At 41.9% G+C, this 19433-nt stretch overlaps 1 long non-coding RNA gene across 1 annotated transcript; it reads right to left on the bottom strand.

Moving 5' to 3' along the window:
- Nucleotides 1–1037: 1037 nt before the first annotated feature.
- On the bottom strand, nucleotides 1038–19220 carry LOC115462592. The gene is made up of 3 exons (XR_003940896.1): nucleotides 19111–19220; nucleotides 10519–10526; nucleotides 1038–1049 (listed from the first exon to the last, which is right to left on the bottom strand). It is a non-coding gene; the product is annotated as an uncharacterized LOC115462592 (long non-coding RNA).
- Nucleotides 19221–19433: the final 213 nt, after the last annotated feature.

The raw sequence follows: 19433 nt of genomic DNA, 5'->3' as shown, positions 1-19433 counted from the left end.
GTAGAAAGAACCAGGCACACCCATTAAAGGGGGGCCGACCACAACCGGGCTGAAGGCCAGCAAAGACAGAAGTGTGGGGGAGGGTACAGGGAGGGCCTAGCTAGAGAGCAGAGGTAGTAGTGGGAGGGAAACAAGGGGTAGCAAGGGGAGGGGGCAGGAAAAAAGGGGAGGAGCAAGGGAGGAGGAGAGAGGAATTTGAACTGCACAGGAAGTCCTTTTGAATTTGGAAGCAGGAGAAGAGCAACGCAAACGAGGTGTCGTTGCCGTGGCCTGTGGCGTTAGACTACAATGTTTACGCACAGCCAGCAATGGGTACACAGCAGCTTGACACATAACAGTTACAAGTTTGGGGTAACTACTGCTGCAGAAAGAGTTGTGTGGAAAATTATCAAGTTGATGCAAATGGTAGGCTTGCATGTGAGCAGCCTTGTTATAAGGAAACAACGTGTATACAGCTTGTCTCCTGGCTTGGGCGGCCGGGAGGCCTAGAACGTCATTTTGTAAATGTGGTAGGTGCCTCCTTCAACGGGAGACACCAAGTGACATCGGGTGCTTGGAAAACAGCACAGGGGGCCACAGGGGCTTGGTACGGCTTGGCCTGTGGCCCAGAATATGCAACTACGTGTAGAAGCTGTGTACCCGGGTAGAAATGCATGCTGGCATAATGATTAGTAGAAGATGTAATGTAATTTGTTTAAGTTGTAACAATTTTGATGTTCCTGGCTGCGGCCAAAATAAATCCAATTCTATTGAAGATACGGCTTGTAGTGTGGTATTGAAGGGTGCGGGGGTTGATACGTCTGAGTGTGTGCCGAATGCCCGAGTTGATGGACTTGGGGAAAATCCACTATTTCTGGGATAAGCAGTATAAAATGTTTTGTACTTTTTTGGGATCTTGCCAGGTATTTGTGACCTGGATTGGCCATGCCACTCCCTTGGGCTTTTGCAGCCTAGATGCATGACCCCTGTATTTTTCAACATTAAATCTTAGCTGTCACATTCTACATTATTCTTCAGGCTTTGCTGGATCCCACTTCATGTTTTACACACTATCCAGGGTGTCTATCCTGTTGCAAATTTTGCTATAATATGTCCAAGTCAGAATAGGGACATCAGCTCATAACATCCAAAACGGATGTCCATCTCACAGGTATTTTTGAACAGGAAATACATCAAGACCATGCTTGAGAGAGGAGGGGAGGAGAGGAGCGAGTGCCTACACTGAGCAGCACACCTAGAAATTGCTTTATTATGCTTCTTGTTTCTCCGGGACCAACTCCCAGTCCTGTTGGCATCATCAGCACAGGACCGGTGTCAAGGGTATAAGGCTGGAATTATTATTGCCTATTCATGTGGTGGCTCTGACTGCCTTTTGCAATCTAGTATACCTATATTACTTTGAAGTTTTTTTTTTCTCTGACTAATGATCAAAGGGGAGCTTTCATTACTATCAGCTGTGGCTGTATGTTTTAAAGCCCTGTTATTTCTAAGGTCTTTTTCCTCCACATTTTTTGGGATTGCGTGGCAGTAGGAGGTACCCTGAATAGAAGAGAGGTGATTTTTTTTCTTGAGTACTGTGTGATCTTTAATCTCTAATCCAATTTGATTTTCTTGATTTCAATTATCCCAATATTGACTGGATAAATGTTACATCAGGGAGCACAGGGGGAGATAAAATTTCTAGATGTAATAAATGACTGCTTCTTGGAGCAACTGGTCTGGGAACCTACAAGAAGGGGAGCCATTTTAGATCTAGTCCTTGGTGGCATGCAGGATTCAGCCAAGGGAAGTCTTGCCTCACCAATTTGCCTCATTTCTTTGAAGGCATGAATAAACATGTGGATAAAGGTGAGCCAGTTGATGTAGTGTATCTAAATTTTCAGAAACCATGAGAGACTCCTGAGAAAATTAAAGAGTCATGCGATAGGAGGCAATGTTCTGTTGTGGATTAGGAATTGGTTATTGGACAGAAAACAGAGGGTAGGGTTAAATGGCCATTTCTCTTAATGGAGGAGGGTGAATAGTGGAGTGCCACAGGGATCAGTACTGGGACTGGTACTTTTTAATATATTTATAAAGGATATGGAAATCGGAACAACGAATGAGGTGATTAAATATTCAAAGTTGTTAAAACACATGCGGACTATATGAAAAATTGCAGAAAGACCTTAGGAAATTGGAAGACTGAGCATCCAAATGGCAGATGAAATTTGTTTGTCTTGTTTGTCTGTCCTAATTAGATTGTAAGCTCTGTCGAGCAGGGACTGTCTCTTCATGTTCAAGTGTACAGCGCTGCGTACGTCTAGTAGCGCTTTAGAAATGATAAGTAGTAGTAGTAGTAGTAGTACAAATGCAAAGTGATGCACATTGGAAAGAATAATACTGTTCCCTTTTACAGCCCTTTTCAGTTTGCTCACTGTTCTTCCACTTCCTTTACCTCTGCCACCCTGCCAGCTCCTCCTTCTAGAATCTTCATTTTGTATTGTACACCTCTTTGACCTCCTTTGTAAAAGTGGTATATTAACTAATAAATAAATAGAAACATAAACATACTTCCCCATTTTGATGACGTCTGTGTGTTTGAAATCCAGAACTTTGAGTTGGGTGTGACTGGACTCCACCTTAGCTCTTATATCAAACCATGCCATTTAGTGATCACTGCCACCCAGGTGTGCACCCACCCAGAGGTGTAGCCAGACCTCAATTTTTGGAAGGGCTACTGTACAAAATGGATGGGCACATGTACTGGAGTCTCCACAACCCTCCCCCCAAGCCAAGTCAAAGCTTTACAGTAAATATCTGTGCTGGTGGGGATCACCAAGCCCCACCAGCTACAGGGGTCCTCCGGTGGCAAGAACAGCTTCCTTTCTTTCTTGCTCCAAATGGCAGCACTGTCCACATGCTGCCACTGCCCCTCCCCTTTGTGCATGCTTGGTTTTTGTGCATGTATGAAAACTGAGTGTGTGTGGCAGTGGGAGGCCAGCACGAGGCCAGCATGTAGACAGTGCTTTCAGCTGGAGCAAGTAGGAAATGGAGCTGTTATTGCCACTGAGGACCTCTGCAGTTGGTGGGGCTTGGGGATCCCCACCAGCCATTAGCAAGTGCGTAAGAATTTTGGGTGGGCCCGGGCCCACCTGTGGTTATGCCACTGCACCCACCAGATCATTACATACTCTCTCCATTTGTAAGTCCTAAATCCAGTCATGAACCTTCCCTGGTGGGTTGATTCACCACTTTTTTGAGCAAAGCCCGTTGTAGGATATCCTCTGTCTTTCTACTTCTTCTAACTAGCACCCCTGCTTATTGCCGAGAGCTCCCCTTACTGTTTACCCAGAGTACCACATTTCAGTCAGTGTGGCCGATTACCTCAGGCGGTGCTGTAGCAGATAGCACGGGGTGGGGTTGAGAACACACCAGACTTTCCTAGAAAATCTGGGAATAATGATGTTGTGTAATATGGAGAATCAAAAGGTGTTACAAGATTCTCAATTGGATTTGAGCACTGTATTCTGTAATAAATATACTAGTTAAATAGTGCAAGTGATGTATTTATTGCACAAACTTGTATTTAATGCCTTATGTTAAGGACATATGAGGTACATCAGTGAAAACCAGTAACAGTTTGAATAGTTCGAAAACAAGTTAAAAACTATGAGGGTTCACAGATTTGAAAGTTAAATTTAAGATGGCTCAGCAATGTAGCACAGGATCCAGTTTACTGGAAATAAACCTCTATTCCATTTCTTAACATCAGCACCTATGTATATTTGACACTCAACTTTGCCTGAAGGAAATCTTAGCACAGTCAGATAAGTATCACGTTTTATCTTTCTTTTATGAGAACGTCCTTTACAGGGGCGTAGCCAGACAGCAAATTTTGGGTGGGCCTAGGCAAGAAGTGGATGGGCACCAAGTGTTCTCCACCCCACCCAAAAAAATGCTTCTCTCCACCACGGCAGTCTGCAGCAGGCAGGCTGCGAAAACTGAGAATGTGCAGATGTTGGTATCGTGGGAGCAGCATTTTCATTACTATCAGGGGGAAGTCTTCAGCTAGCAGAGATTGGGATCCCCACCAGCTACTGCTAAATGTGTATTACTGTTGGGTGGGCCTGAGTCCCATGTGGGTGGGCCCTGGCCCACCCCAGCCCACCTGTGGCTACGCCACTGGTCCTTTATGTCAAGAGTTAAATAAAACTTGTTAGTTTTTAATTTGGTTTCTTTCCTAGCAGGTCCTGGTAGGAACCAAGCAGGTAAGTGTGACTGCAGCTCAGGTTTGCGTGTGTTCTGAGCGCAGTCTTGGGGTTTTTCTTTTTCTTTTAGATTAATAAATGTCCATGTATGTTCTGTGGTTTTCCAACTTATCTTTTTTTTTTTCCAGCTCTTTTTTAATCTTCGTTTTACCATCTGTCTTGGCTCTGAAGTTCTTCTTTCTTCAAGCTTGGCTTTCTTCTACTTATTCTAGTTTTAATCTTAGTTAAAAGGAAAAGAAAAAGACCATCCTCCCTCAGTGTGCAATTTCTGGTGTTCCTTGGAACTGAGGATATAACTAAAGGAACATCAAAGGATAAGAATAAATCCCTCTCTATCTTTTTTCATTTTTCCCTGCTCTGTCTAATAGGGAAAGTTTCTGGCAGAGTCTGCAGTTGTATCACACCAACATTCAGACTTCTCACTTACTCAAAATAATTTCTTTATGTTAGAATTGTTCTGGCTTTTAGAACATCACAGGTCAAGTCTTGGGCCTCTCTCCAGAGTTAACCAGCTGTATCTTTCAGCTGCACTCCTTCACTTTACCCAATTAAAGTCACTGTGCAGGGAATACAGGTTTTAAATCTTCCTGAATATGTTCTTCAAAATTATAATTTTCTTTCTTTCATTAATATCTTCTCTTGATGTAAAATCAAGTTATAAGGTTTGTCTTTCCTCAGAAATTGTTTTACCAAACAGACCTTTAAGGTAAAGAGAGAATTTGCAGAAAAAGCTAATTTTGCCTCCTACTGGAGTATCAAATTTTTTAGTTATTCAGTAAACTTTTTTCATTCAGCTCACTCAAGCAACACTCAGCCTTCAGATCACGTCTGAGAAACAAAACACTTCTTTCTCTCAAAATACTTCCATACACTTCTGCACAGTTCCACTTACTCATATGAGCACTGTTCCTTAATGAGAATCAAGCAAATTCTCTTCTGCAAACTTTTACAACTCACACAAGATCTCTCACAGACCTCCTGCCTCCAGTTTCCCAGCTCCTTTTTTCCACCATCATTCTGTGATGTTGATATATAAAAAACAGAGTGACACACATTCCAGCTATGAGTAGTGCAGCCAATCAGAGAAAGGCTCTCATAAACCCATAGGTGGTCAGGGCCGCTGAGAGACACAGCCAGGCCCAGGTCAAGACTGCCCCCTCCCACCTGGGCCTCCGCAGTGCCACCCTGTCCCCTCCCCCCCACAATCAGGCTGCCACCCTGCCCCCTTACCTTCCTGTGTCTGCTCCTCCCTCAGTCTGAAATATACACAAGTACTTAAACACTATGCCCCCCCACCCCCACCCCCGGTCAGCCCTAGCTCACCAGGCCAGCATCTTCCTGTTGGCCACTGAACAGTGATGTTTAGCAGCACTGTAACAGAAATCCTGTGGTTACTGGTACCTATAAAATGATTTACTTATCAATATTTTTAATAGGTTGCTAAATGGCCACCAGGTTCCAGATCTGCTGCCCTTTAATTTGGTGTTCAGTTACCAAACATGTTTGCCTAATGTATTATCTGTAGTAGCTGTACATAATTGTTACAGCAGTGGGCTGAGAACCAGGGAAGCCAGGGTTCAAATCAAACTGCTGCTTCATAAGATCTTGGACCTTCCATTGCCTCAGGTAAAAACTTCCATTGTAAACGCTCCAGAAAAATACCTAGTGTATGTGAATGTAAATCACACTGAGCTACAACCGAGAATGGCATGAGTTAAATCCAATTCAAAATCTATATTATGAAGTAATACAAAACCTTAAAGTTACACATGACCTATAAAGCATATCTACCATACAATAACAGCACTTACTTTCGGGAGTCATACAACAAGGACCTACCTAGGAAAAGGTAGCACTATAAGCATATCAGTAAGCACTAGAAGAATAATATACTTATTAAACAAACTGGACTAGTAGAGATTGATTCTACACATGCTGTCAGAATAGCTGGCCTCTTTCACAAATGCAGAATACAGACCACCAAGAATGGAATAAGTAACCACAAACTAAAAATAGAAATATGTAGACTAATGCGACTTGACTTTAAAACTAAGGACTTGAATTTTTTTGAGTCAAAAGTCTCCATATTTCCTGATGTATCTAAATCTACACAATCCAGACGAAAACAGTTCATGAAACTTCGACAAAGATTGTAGGATATAGGTGCTAAGTTTCAGTTAAGGTATCCCTGCAGATGTGTTATTTGTTTGGACAATCACACCTATATTTTTTATGAATCTTATATAAGTACATAAGTGTTGCCATACTGGGACAGATGAAAGGTCCATCAAGCCCAGCATTCTGTTTCCAACAGTGGCCAATCCAGGTCACAAATACCTGGCAAGATCCCAAAAAAGTACAAAACATTTTATACTGCTTATCCCAGAAATAGTGAATTTTCCCCAAGTCCATTTAATAATGGTCTATGGACTTTTCCTTTAGGAAGCTGTCCAAACCTTTTTAAAACTCTGCTAAGCTAACCACCTTTACCACATTCTCTGGTAACGAATTCCAGAGTTTAATTACACGTTGAGTGAAGAAACCTTTTCTCCGATTCGTTTTAAATTTACTACATTGTAGCTTCGTCGCATGCCCCCTAGTCCTAGTATTTTTGGAAAGCATAAACAGACGCTTCTCAATTACAATTTTTTTGGGAAGGGAAAGGCACTGTTACAGATGGACCCTGTGACACTTTTCGATGCTCTGAGCCATTTATGTTAATAGGATTGCTCACTTGCTTATTTTGTAACCTGATATTATTTCTTGTTTTACTGCCTCTTCCTTGGAGGTTAGTGGGATTCTTGCTCCCATATTTGTGGACTATATGTTATTAGGGGCTCTTTTACTAAGCTTCATATGCACCTATGCATGCCCAATGTGTGTAAATTTTGAGTTACCGCTCGGCTACCATGTGACCCTTGCAGTAATTTCATTTTTGACGCGTCCGATACGCGCACTAGAAAATATTTTTATTTTGTAGCGCGTGGGCAGTAATTGGGTGGTAATTGGCATTTTATGTGTGTAGATCATTACCGCCCAGTTAATGTGTGAGACCTTACTGCTAGGTCAATGGCTGGTGGTAAGGTCTCAGACCCAAAAGGGACACATGGCAATTTTCATTTTGCTGCATGTCCATTTTTGGCAAAACTTTAAAAAAGGCATTTTTTTACAGGTGTGCTGAAAAATGATTCTGCATGGGCTTAAAACACGCGTCTACACTACCCGCAGGCCATTTTTTTAGCACACCTTAGTAAAAGGGCCCCTCAGTTCTTGGGAATATTCATTGGGAATATTATGTTTTCTTATTAGATTATCTGAAACTGGCTCTTTATTCTAATTCAAATTGGTTTTGATGTATTGTTGTAAAAGAATTATATATATATAAAGAAATATGTAGACTAAAATTAAACTGAAACTATTGTAACACCAGAGAAATAGAAACAATGATACATTTCTTCTGTACTGTGAAAGGTATAAATTAAAAAAAATTGACAAATTCCACTCACTAATGTAATCCCCACCCCCTGGGAGCTGAACCACACCCTACAATTACCCTATTAGTGTAGCCTGAGGCCATTACCTCAGGTGTGATTCTTCTCCCAGGAAGAAGAGAACTTACCAGAGAAAGGGATAAAGAGAAGGAATAAAGGAAGGAAATGGGAAGGTTCAAGAAGGTGATCAGGTAAAATTCACTAACTTCAAATTTTCACTTTAAACAATACTCGACACTGTCATGTACTAAAATATTTCTCTTTTATATTTTTTTAGGTAACCTGACTGGATTCAGTTTACAAACTGTGGGCTCTGTTTACTAAGGCATGCTAGTGTTTTTAATGCGCACTAAAAATTAGCGTGCGCTAATGCTAGAGACACCCATAGTGTTAGTGCCAGAGGCGTAGCCAGACCTCACGGTGGGAGGGGGCCAGAGTCCGAAGTTGGGGGCACATTTTGAGTGCTGCCCCGTCGCCCCCCCCACTGCCACGCCTCACCTCTCCTTGCCTCCTCGCCTAGCCTCACCTCCTCGCCTCCTTGCTGCGTCCCCTCATAAACAAATACCTTTGCTGGTGGGGGTCCCCAACCCTCGCCAGTCGAAGCCTTCTTTAGCACCAGTCTCCGGCGCAGTCACATTTGCTGCCTGCCCCCTGCTCTTCTTTCTTTTTGCTCGTCCTGTGCACGCAGATGCTCAGCGTCAGCGTGCACAGGAGGAGCAAGAAGAAAGAAGAGCAGGGGGCAGGCCGTGAATCCCGTAGACCGCGCTGAAGAAGGCTTCGGCTGGCGGGGGTTGGGGACCCCCGCCAGCCAAACCAGGGGCCCGGATGAAATTTGCAGGGGCCCAGGCCCCCGTGGGCCCCCGCAGCTATGCCCCTGATCAGTGCTCACTACAAACATTAGCGTGCCTAGTGCATGGCTTAGTAAACAGGGCCTAGTGGTTAGAATGGTGGACTTTGGTCCTGGGGAACTGGGTTCAATTCCCACTGCAGGCACAGGCAGCTCCTTGTGACTCTGGGCAAATCACAAATAAGTACCTGTATATAATATGTAAGCCGCATTGAGCCTGCTATGAGTGGGAAAGCGTGGGGTACAAATGTAAGAAAAAAAACAAGAGAAAACATAAAGAAGCAGAAAAACATCTATCAGAGAAGTATTATTTTTTACTCTAGCACCATTTTAATCGAAATTTAATGTTGGCTACAAAGTATCCAAACTAAGAAAAAAAACATCCAGGGCAGGAAAGAAGTACATTTTTAACAAGGCCTGTTTTAGTCATGACTGCGATTGCAATTAAATCTTCTATCAATAAAATTTGTGTCATTTAGAATTGAAGCCTTTGTGATTTTTTCTTAGAGAGCCTGGCCCACGTCCCACTGTTCTTACTCCTTCAGTCATGACTAAGTCAGAAAAAGGTGCCTTGACTGACCAGCTGACCATTGAAGGGATAAAGGCATGACCTCCCTTAATCCCTCAGTGGCAGTAGATACCAGGCTCTACGACAACTGCAGATATTATGGCCATTCCTAAGAAATCAGCAAGCAAGTGGATGGAGTAGCCTAGTGATTGGTGCAATGAACAATGGGACTCAGGTTCAATTTCCTATATAAGACTATCATTTCAGTACTTTCTAACTCTTCCTACTGTCTTACCTATCTATATGTTACATCTTTGCTTTACGCTTCACTATCAATTATAATGCTCTGTTATGTATTGTGTTGACATTGTAAGTAGTATACCATACTATACTTTGTATTGTTATTTGAATATTTTTACTGCTGTAACCATAGGCGCCGACTCTGTGGGTGCTGTGGGTGCTCGAGCACCCCCAATATTTTAACCCACCGGAAGTTCCCAGCCAGCCCGACCTGCCCGCCCTCTTCTCCCAAAGCAGTCCTCTGTCCTCGCCTTCCTGCCGCCCAGAATTTAAAACTCATCTTACCTCTGGTCCGGCAGTAGTGAAAGGTGAGCAGGCTCGGCGCTTCAGCCTTCCCTTCTCTCTCAGCTCTGGTCCCACCCTTGTGGAAACAGGAAATGAGGGCGGGACCAGAGCAAAGAGAGAAGGAAGGCTGAAGCGCCGAGCCTGCTCGCCTTTCACTGCTGCCAGGACCCGAGGTAAGATGAGTTTTAAATTCTGGGTGTCAGGAAGGCGAGGACAGAGGACTGTTGTGGGAGAAGAGGTCGGGCTGAGGTTGGGACTGACACTCGGAGGAGAGGAGGGGGTCCTTGAACTTGGAGGAGAGGAGGGGGGCCTGGAACTCAGAGGAGAGGGAGGGGGGCCTGGAACTTGGTGGAGGAGGGGGGAGACAGGAGGAGAGAGGGGAGAGGAGGGAGGGCGGAAATGCACCACCTGTGACAAAAAAATTTTTCAGCACCCCCAATCGTTTTGAAAATTTGGCTCCTATGGCTGTAACTGCCTATTGCTCATGTTTGACCAATTTTTATTGTACACCGCCTTGAGTGAATTCCTTCAAAAAGGCGGTAAATAATTCCTAATAAATACATAATAATAAATAAATAAAATAAGTATGTGAGCCCTCCTGGAACATAGAAATACATTTTCTTCCTAAATATATAAGTGATCTGCAAGCCTCAGGGATATTGTAGTGGTGGACATTTAGGTCAGTAGGCTTTCTCTGTTCATAGAGTGCTCACAATATGAAGAGGTTTCGGTTGGAGTTGGGTCCCTTTATGTGCAGTCCATTGCACTGACAACTAGGCTGTCCCTCTGCACTGCTGGGATGTCTGTGTGACCAGTTCACTAGAACTGCTGCCAGACAGATGTCCCTATGGTTTGTTTTTCCCTGGAACATTTTTTTTATGGTACTTACAGATGGACATATTGTGCATGAAAATATCTAGCTCAAAGCCATAATTGAACCAGAAATTTAGATGTGTTTCTGGTTTGATTATAGCTGTGTGATAGATGTTTTTTTTTTTAGATGTTTTCGGCAAAACATCTCAATTTCGGACTTAGACGTCATATTGAAAATGTCCTTTCATGTTACTATGAATGAGATATCACTATACCTTACAACCTATTCAGGAGGAAGAAATGTGATAGATTCCTAAAGGACAAGTCCATAGACCGCTATTAAATGGACTGGAAAAATTCCTCATTTTTAGGTATAACTTGTCTGGAATGTTTTTACGTTTGGGGAGCGTGCCAGGTGCCCTTGACCTGGATTGGCCACTGTCGGTGACAGGATGCTGGGCTAGATGGACCTTTGGTCTTTCCCAGTATGGCACTACTTATGTACTTATGTACTTATGAGGGATAGAGACAATAAATACGGAGGATAAGCTGTTTTATGTAAACCATAATATTAACAATGTCTGTAAAACTCCTTATACTTGTTTAGATTTTCAGCCTCTTACTTTTTTTAAATATGTAATTTTGGAGGAGTAGACTTTAGACACTTTACATTACTGCACTATTCCGATGTCTGCCAAGCGGGAAGGAGGAACTGCACAGTAGTAGAGAGGTAGTGATAGAACTGGCAGCTCCTGTAGAAGCTGAGGGGTCCTTTTACTAAGGTGCGCCGAAAAATGGCCTGCGCTGGTTTTTCAGCACATCTGTTAAAAAAAATGCCTTTTTAAATATTTTGGCCAAAAATGGATGTGCGGCAGAATGAAAATTGGCGCGCATCCATTTTGGGTCTGAGACCTTACCGCCACCCATTGACTTAGAGGTAAGGTCTCACGTGTTAACCTGGTGGTAATGGTCTACGCAGATTACGCTGAAAAATAAAAATTATTTTCCGGCATGCGTAGTGGACACGCATAAAAAATAAAATTAGCACCAGGGCCATGCGGTAGCCAGGTGGTAATTCCAAACTGACACACGTTGGACACGTGTAGGCACCTAAGCACCTTAGTAAAAGGGCCCCTGAAAGCAGTGAAACGGAGAGGATCTGTAGAGCAGGCAGAGCCGGTTTCAAAAGCTAAATAGTGATTTCAAGGCCACCATTGCTGTTACATTTGTTACAATTAGGTGCTAATGGGCACAGAAAGTTTGAAATAACAAAAAAAAAATACGTGGTCTACCCCTCCAAAATTGCATATTAAAAAAAGCAAGAGGCTGGAAATCTAAATATTGATGATATACATTGAATTCAAGTCTTAGCCTATTTGTTTACTGAAAGATAATATTAAAACAGCTTCTTGTCCTTTTTTTTTTTTTTTACCAGCTCTATCCTTCTTGAACAGGTTACAGCTAGGTATGGTGATATCCCATTCATAAGACTCATTGAACCATGTCTTTGTAATGGTCACAATGTCCAAGACCATGTCCACCATCAGGGTTTCTATATCAGGAATTTTATTGCCTACAATGATCATTTGTGTTCATTTGGCTACCCGTTAAAGACCGGATCACTTTTAAAGTTTGCACCCTGGTGCATAAAATCCTCTACGGAGAAGCTCCAGCTTATATGGATAACCTTATCAACTTACCACCTAGGAACTCTGACAGATCATCTCGTTTGTACTTAACTCTCCATTACCCTACATGTTCTGGCCTCAAGTATAAAGCCACTTACGCATCCACCTTCCCCTATGTTGGTGCTCATTTGTGGAATGGATTACTTCAATACCCTTCGTTGTTTAACTGTTATTTTTCTTATTCTACTAAATTTGAAAAATTTTACTTCTTGCATTGTAACTTACTACAATATTTTTGTAAGCCACTTTGAGCCTGCTATCAGTGGGAAAAGGTGGGATACAAATGTGATAAATAAATAAATAAATAAATAAAAACTACTCCTAATCATCTGACCTTCAGGAAAGCACTCAAGACCACCTTATTTGGAATAGCTTACGCTAAAGTCCCGCCGTTGCATCTCTAACTGTTGAACTGTACCTATCTTATTGACATCCTCCACTTTCTTATCCCTTCCCCTTCTCTGTAATTACTTACTGATCACTTCTACTTCCATGTACTTGTGTAACCCTAAGGGTTAAAATTATAAAAAGTGTTTATTTTGGTTTTAAAATGCTGTGATTGAGTGCTGTGGGGATTTAGAATGTGAAGGCTTGGGCCAAGTGCTGGAGCCTGGGACAGTGATGTCAGTAGGTTCTGAGAGTTACTGTTAGGCAGTTGGGAGGTAAGGAAAGAGCAGAGCAGACCTATGTTAGCTGTCTGTCTCCAGCTTTAGAGAAAATCTGTTTAAAAACAGATTTGAGAGTGTTTGAAAGGTCATTTATGAGTGTGAAGTGAGTACCTGATGGTAATTACTTAAATTTTAAAAGAAGCCAACGCGGTTTAAGGGCTTTTAGAGAGTGACTGAGTTTTTGAGTTATCTGAAAGTTTATGGAAACAAAACCAGAACTGACAATAAATCCTGCCAGTGTGCTCAGGTTACTGCTGGGTTGGTAGATTAGGATTTTTGTTTAATAAAGGGTCAATTTCATATATGTAACACATGAGCTGATTGCCCTGGTACACTAACATTAAATCAAAACTGATTGATTTGAGTGCCTTTAAGGGTGAGAACTCATAGGAATTGTGGAAGACAATTTCTTAAAGGAGATTTGATTTTTCACTGCATTAATGTGATAGTGAGTGCGGAAAGAGGTTGGAAGTAATTTTAATGTTAGGAAATTTTATGCTTCCAGCTGTTTAAGGTAGAACTTCACACTCTCTTATTTTTAATTGATTGTGGGAGGGATTAGACTAGGGAAAATAATTATACATTTTGTTTAGTGGGAAAGCTAGTCAGGGAAGAGACTCAAGTCTTTTGGAAATGAGCTATTTGATTAATGTCCTTAGTTAGGGTTTAGGATTTTTATTGTTGATTTTTAACAGCTTAGGTTAGTAGGTACAGTCCTGGTTTCTGCTCCCTGGCCAGGGATCATCACAGGATCACGTCTCATGGTACCCACCATCTGCAGAGAAAAGGAAGAAGAAAAACTAGCTGAACAAAGCTTAGTGAAAGTATCCTTTTAAATCTTGTTAAAGTTAAAGGGAAGGAAGACTATGACAGTACCATAACATTTATACTTACCTTGGTCATCTGGAGAAAAATCTGAAAAGAAGAATAAAGACAAAGAATCAATTCTTGACATTGAACCATTATTAAACAGTTTTAATTGCTTGCATGTTTAATTTAGGGGTTAAGGGAATCTGGGGAAAGAAATAAAGAAGCAAATGTTAGAGGTTGCTGTTGCTAAAACTTGTGAATGTTTTTGAGTAATTAGAAAATTTACACTAAGTAGGTGCTAAAATGTTAGAAACATTGGTGAATTTTTATTACTTGAGCTGAAGTTTAAAATAAAAAACATCTTTAGAAATCATTTCCATCTCGCTCAAGTTATTTTGTATTCCTCACCCTGTTCCTGAGAAATTTTCTGGGTGCCTGGCCCGACTACACTGGGAAGGCTCTCAGGTTTACTTGTTTGGAGGTTTAATTCTCAGGAGGGGGCGGGGCTTACACTTGATTGTTTATGCCAAATTAATGTATGCCTTTTCAGCCCTTTACTATTGTAAGCCACATTGGGCCTGCCCGCGGGTGGGAAAATGTGGGATATAAATACTATATATATATATAAATAAATAAATAAATACCTTTCCACCAATATTTAGATGGTTTGCTTGTATTTTGTAAAGTTTTTGTTTTGGTCCTCTCCTCCCGTTTGTTGAGATTGTGTCTCTTGTTATTTTTTTCCACTGTAATGTTTTTGCTAGGGGTGACTGCCTGAAATCATTTTATTCCATCTGCCACCCCTTCCTCTAGTTTATGGGTAAAACACCTGTCCAAATAGGGATTGAACTTTTCAGTTGGGATCCTTTTGCATGCCACAGAAAGATGTAATCTATCATCACAGTTTAGTCTCTTCTTCTTTTATCTATTGCGCCAGTCACCTGTCTAAAATCTTATTATTTTCCACCAGATTTGGAGCCAACTGTTATAGCTGAGTGTGCATTGCAGCCTCTCATCTTCCTTACCATGAACAGGTAGAACTTCTGAAAATTCTACTGATGTCTCTCCCTCTGGTAATACCAGATTCCCCAACAGCTAAGCCATTTCTGGCTTCTTTTATATATTTCTCTGTATAACTTTGGTTTTGTTTTGAGATATTCTGCTGCCTAAATTGCTCTGTTACTGTGATTTTGCTGCACATATTCTAACAACAAAAAAAATCCTACTTTTGCCTTGCTTTTTCAACAGAGAGCAGGGCTCTTATCTTGCCTTTTACCCTCCTCTACTCTAATCTATTGACACATTGCTATATTTTAGATACTTAATTTTCAGTCTCTGGCTTCTCTATTTTCTCTGTTGGCTTATTATAAATAAGGGATACAATAAAATACAATGCTTATAACCTGCAAAATCTGACTAGAGTTCGATATGGTTTACAAATCCAAAGAGACTGGACAGTTTCCAGGAATTACAAATTACAGTGGTGGAAATAAGTATTTGATCCCTTGCTGATTTTGTAAGTTTGCCCACTGACAAAGACATGAGCAGCCCATAATTGAAGGGTAGGTTATTGGTAACAGTGAGAGATAGCACATCACAAATTAAATCCGGAAAATCACATTGTGGAAAGTATATGAATTTATTTGCATTCTGCAGAGGGAAATAAGTATTTGATCCCCCACCAACCAGTAAGAGATCTGGCCCCTACAGGCCAGGTAGATGCTCCAAATCAACTCGTTACCTGCATGACAGACAGCTGTCGGCAATGGTCACCTGTATGAAAGACACCTGTCCACAGACTCAGTGAATCAGTCAGACTCTAACCTCTACAAAATGGCCAAGAGCAAGGAGCTGTCTAAGGATGTCAGGGACAAGATCATACACCTGCACAAGGCTGGAATGGGCTACAAAACCATCAGTAAGACGCTGGGCGAGAAGGAGACAACTGTTGGTGCCATAGTAAGAAAATGGAAGAAGTACAAAATGACTGTCAATCGACAAAGATCTGGGGCTCCACGCAAAATCTCACCTCGTGGGGTATCCTTGATCATGAGGAAGGTTAGAAATCAGCCTACAACTACAAGGGGGGAACTTGTCAATGATCTCAAGGCAGCTGGGACCACTGTCACCACGAAAACCATTGGTAACACATTACGACATAACGGATTGCAATCCTGCAGTGCCCGCAAGGTCCCCCTGCTCCGGAAGGCACATGTGACGGCCCGTCTGAAGTTTGCCAGTGAACACCTGGATGATGCCGAGAGTGATTGGGAGAAGGTGCTGTGGTCAGATGAGACAAAAATTGAGCTCTTTGGCATGAACTCAACTCGCCGTGTTTGGAGGAAGAGAAATGCTGCCTATGACCCAAAGAACACCGTCCCCACTGTCAAGCATGGAGGTGGAAATGTTATGTTTTGGGGGTGTTTCTCTGCTAAGGGCACAGGACTACTTCACCGCATCAATGGGAGAATGGATGGGGCCATGTACCGTACAATTCTGAGTGACAACCTCCTTCCCTCCGCCAGGGCCTTAAAAATGGGTCGTGGCTGGGTCTTCCAGCACGACAATGACCCAAAACATACAGCCAAGGCAACAAAGGAGTGGCTCAGGAAGAAGCACATTAGGGTCATGGAGTGGCCTAGCCAGTCACCAGACCTTAATCCCATTGAAAACTTATGGAGGGAGCTGAAGCTGCGAGTTGCCAAGCGACAGCCCAGAACTCTTAATGATTTAGAGATGATCTGCAAAGAGGAGTGGACCAAAATTCCTCCTGACATGTGTGCAAACCTCATCATCAACTACAGAAGACGTCTGACCGCTGTGCTTGCCAACAAGGGTTTTGCCACCAAGTATTAGGTCTTGTTTGCCAGAGGGATTAAATACTTATTTCCCTCTGCAGAATGCAAATAAATTCATATACTTTCCACAATGTGATTTTCCGGATTTAATTTGTGATGTGCTATCTCTCACTGTTACCAATAACCTACCCTTCAATTATGGGCTGCTCATGTCTTTGTCAGTGGGCAAACTTACAAAATCAGCAAGGGATCAAATACTTATTTCCACCACTGTATATCTACAAAGAAACAATTCAACCATTATTAAAACAGATTAAAAAGATAAGTTTTCAGTGCTTTTCTAAAGATCTTATAATCATATGCCACTTAGACTTACAGAGTTCCATAAGTTAATTTAGAACTTTAGAATTCTAAGTGCTTCGAAAATGAGCCCCGTGAGCCCCCTTATATTCAATGGCAAAATATGAGAATAACCCATTAAACATAATTTGATGTCGTACATTTTTGGACTAGGAAACTGCAATAATAACCGTAGCCTATCAGAACAAGCCCTATTTCTATGGGCAAGATGAACCAAATTAGACAAATACTCTGGGGACGTTCCATGTAAAAAAAGAAACGTCACTGTATATAATTTAAAAATGGTCCTGGCTTTAACTGGAAGCCAGTGGAGACTTCTTAATAATGGAGAAGCTGGTTCAAAACTAGGCAGGATGACATATTTCGTAAGGTCTGCAGCTTTTTTAAATCAAACCTTTAGGTAACCCCACTAAAACAGAATTGCAATAGTCAATATGAGCTAATATTGATGACTAAGCAATAATCCAAAAAGCCTTCAGATTAAAATTAGCTCTGACCCTTCTTAACTTTTTCATTGTATATAATGCCTTTTTGATTATTGAGTTTACATGGGGTGTGCAATGTCGGTCCTTGAGGGCCGCAACCCAGTCAGGTTTTCAGGATTTCCCCAATGAATATGCATGAGATCTATGTGCATACAATGGAGGGAGTGCATGCAAATAGATCTCATGCATATTCATTGGGGAAATCCTGAAAACCCATCTGGGTTGCGGCCCTCAAAGACTGACATTGAGCACCCCTGGATTAGGGATGACTTTCTGTCCAGACATAGTCATAGACACAAAAAACCTGCTCCTCATCTCTCCCATCCCAGAGTGGCTTTTCCTATGTAGTCTGCCTAATCCATAATCTATTTCCTTCAATTAAATGTTTTTCTGTCTAAAACTTTTCTTATTATTGTATAACTGCTCTCTATATATAATCAAATAATCAAAATCATTATTCAATGTAAGAGCTACAGTGCCTTAATTCTAAGGAAATCAATGTGAAGACTTAAAGAATCAAACAACCCAGAGACAGTGGAGTAGCTGGGCCCCTGCTTGACTGGCGGGGGTCCCCAACCCCTGTCAGATGAAGACTTCATCCAGCGTCGGTCTGCAGCGGCACATCGATTTCACTAAAAGGAGTGTGCCCGACGTGAGGGGAAGTGAGAGCAGGGCAGGCAATGTGGCAGCACCGGAGACCAGCACTTGTTCAGCTGGTGGGGGTTGGGGACCCCTCCAGCCAAGATGTTACAGCGGCGGAAGTGGGCAGTGGAAGGGGGCGGCGAGGCGGCGTGGGGGGGCAGCAGTGGGGCGAAGATCAAATGTGTCCCCACCTTGGGCTCTGGCCCCCTCCCACCTCGAGGTCTGACTATGCCCCTGCCCGGAGATAAACAAATTATTGTGAATTCTAGCAGGGTTATGTCCTGTTACACAGAAAAACCTATTTCCCCAAAAAATACTCTTGAAAAATGCCTTCTCTGCCCTGGGAAATGAAGATGCTCCAGAAATAAAATCTGAATTGAGTTCAGTGAAGAAAAATGTCACCCAATGTACCAGATATTCCTTAGACAATTTCAAATGAACTTGAAACAAAAAGCTACTACTGCTGGGAGACACCTTATTAGAGGAATCAAGTTGGGATCACAGTTCAAGTGAAAGAAAAAAAGTTAAATGCCTCACGGGACTCTCAGCTAGTAGGAACACAAATCAAACTGTTAGTGACAGAAGAAAGTAAGGATTATAAAACTAATGTTATTATCCATCTGCAAATTTTGGTGGAGAGACTTAAATGCATACTCAATACTGTAGCATGCTTTCTTTTATCTCCACTACCTCAACAGGGAGGCTGTTTCATTCATTCACCACCTTCCCATACAGAAATATTTCCTCAGATTATCCTTTTCACCATCATCCTATGATTCTTTGTTCTAGAACTTCTTCTCAATTAAAACAGATCTGCCTCCTGTGCTATAGAGGTGTTTATTTTAAAATCAACTTTATTGAACTTAGCAAAGGAAATCTAAATAATTCTTTGTCACCTTTGGTTCCTCATATAACTGTTGAGAACACTTATCACATATTCACAGACATTATTTTGTTCATGTTATTCTCTGCACTCTTTTCCCTTCCTCTCTTCCTTCTGTTACTCTAACCTCTCCTACCCAAATATCCTTAGTTTATTTTTAAGCATCTTTGTTAAAGGTATATAATTGTTGCCAAATTATCATAATAAATGGTGTTCACAAAGAGGGGCATTTTCGAGACGATATCTAAGTCTGACTTTGGACGTGTAGCAAAAACATCCAACAAAATCTGAATAGGAAAGAAGGTCATTTTCAAAAAAGAAGAACGCCTTTTTTCTCCCCAAAAAATACTGTTTAGGACAAGGTTTTGTGATTTGGATGTTTTGATTTTTGGTCCATTAAAAAAAAACATCCAAGTGCAAACCGAACAAAATCAAACCATTAGAATGTAGGAGGAGCCAGCATTTTTAGTAGACTGGTCCTCTAGATATCCCAGGAGGCACTGCAGTGGACTTCATAAAATGTTTCCAGGTACACATCTCACCATTGCTCCCTTACCTTGGCTGATGAGCCCCCCCCCAAAACCCCCCCCCCAAACCCACTACCC

Source organism: Microcaecilia unicolor, chromosome 2 (genome assembly GCF_901765095.1).
Source record: "Microcaecilia unicolor chromosome 2, aMicUni1.1, whole genome shotgun sequence".
In the NCBI taxonomy this organism is placed as follows: domain Eukaryota; kingdom Metazoa; phylum Chordata; class Amphibia; order Gymnophiona; family Siphonopidae; genus Microcaecilia; species Microcaecilia unicolor.
The sequence above is the reverse complement of the archived record's forward strand: the minus strand, read 5'-3'. Positions and strand labels throughout refer to the sequence as shown.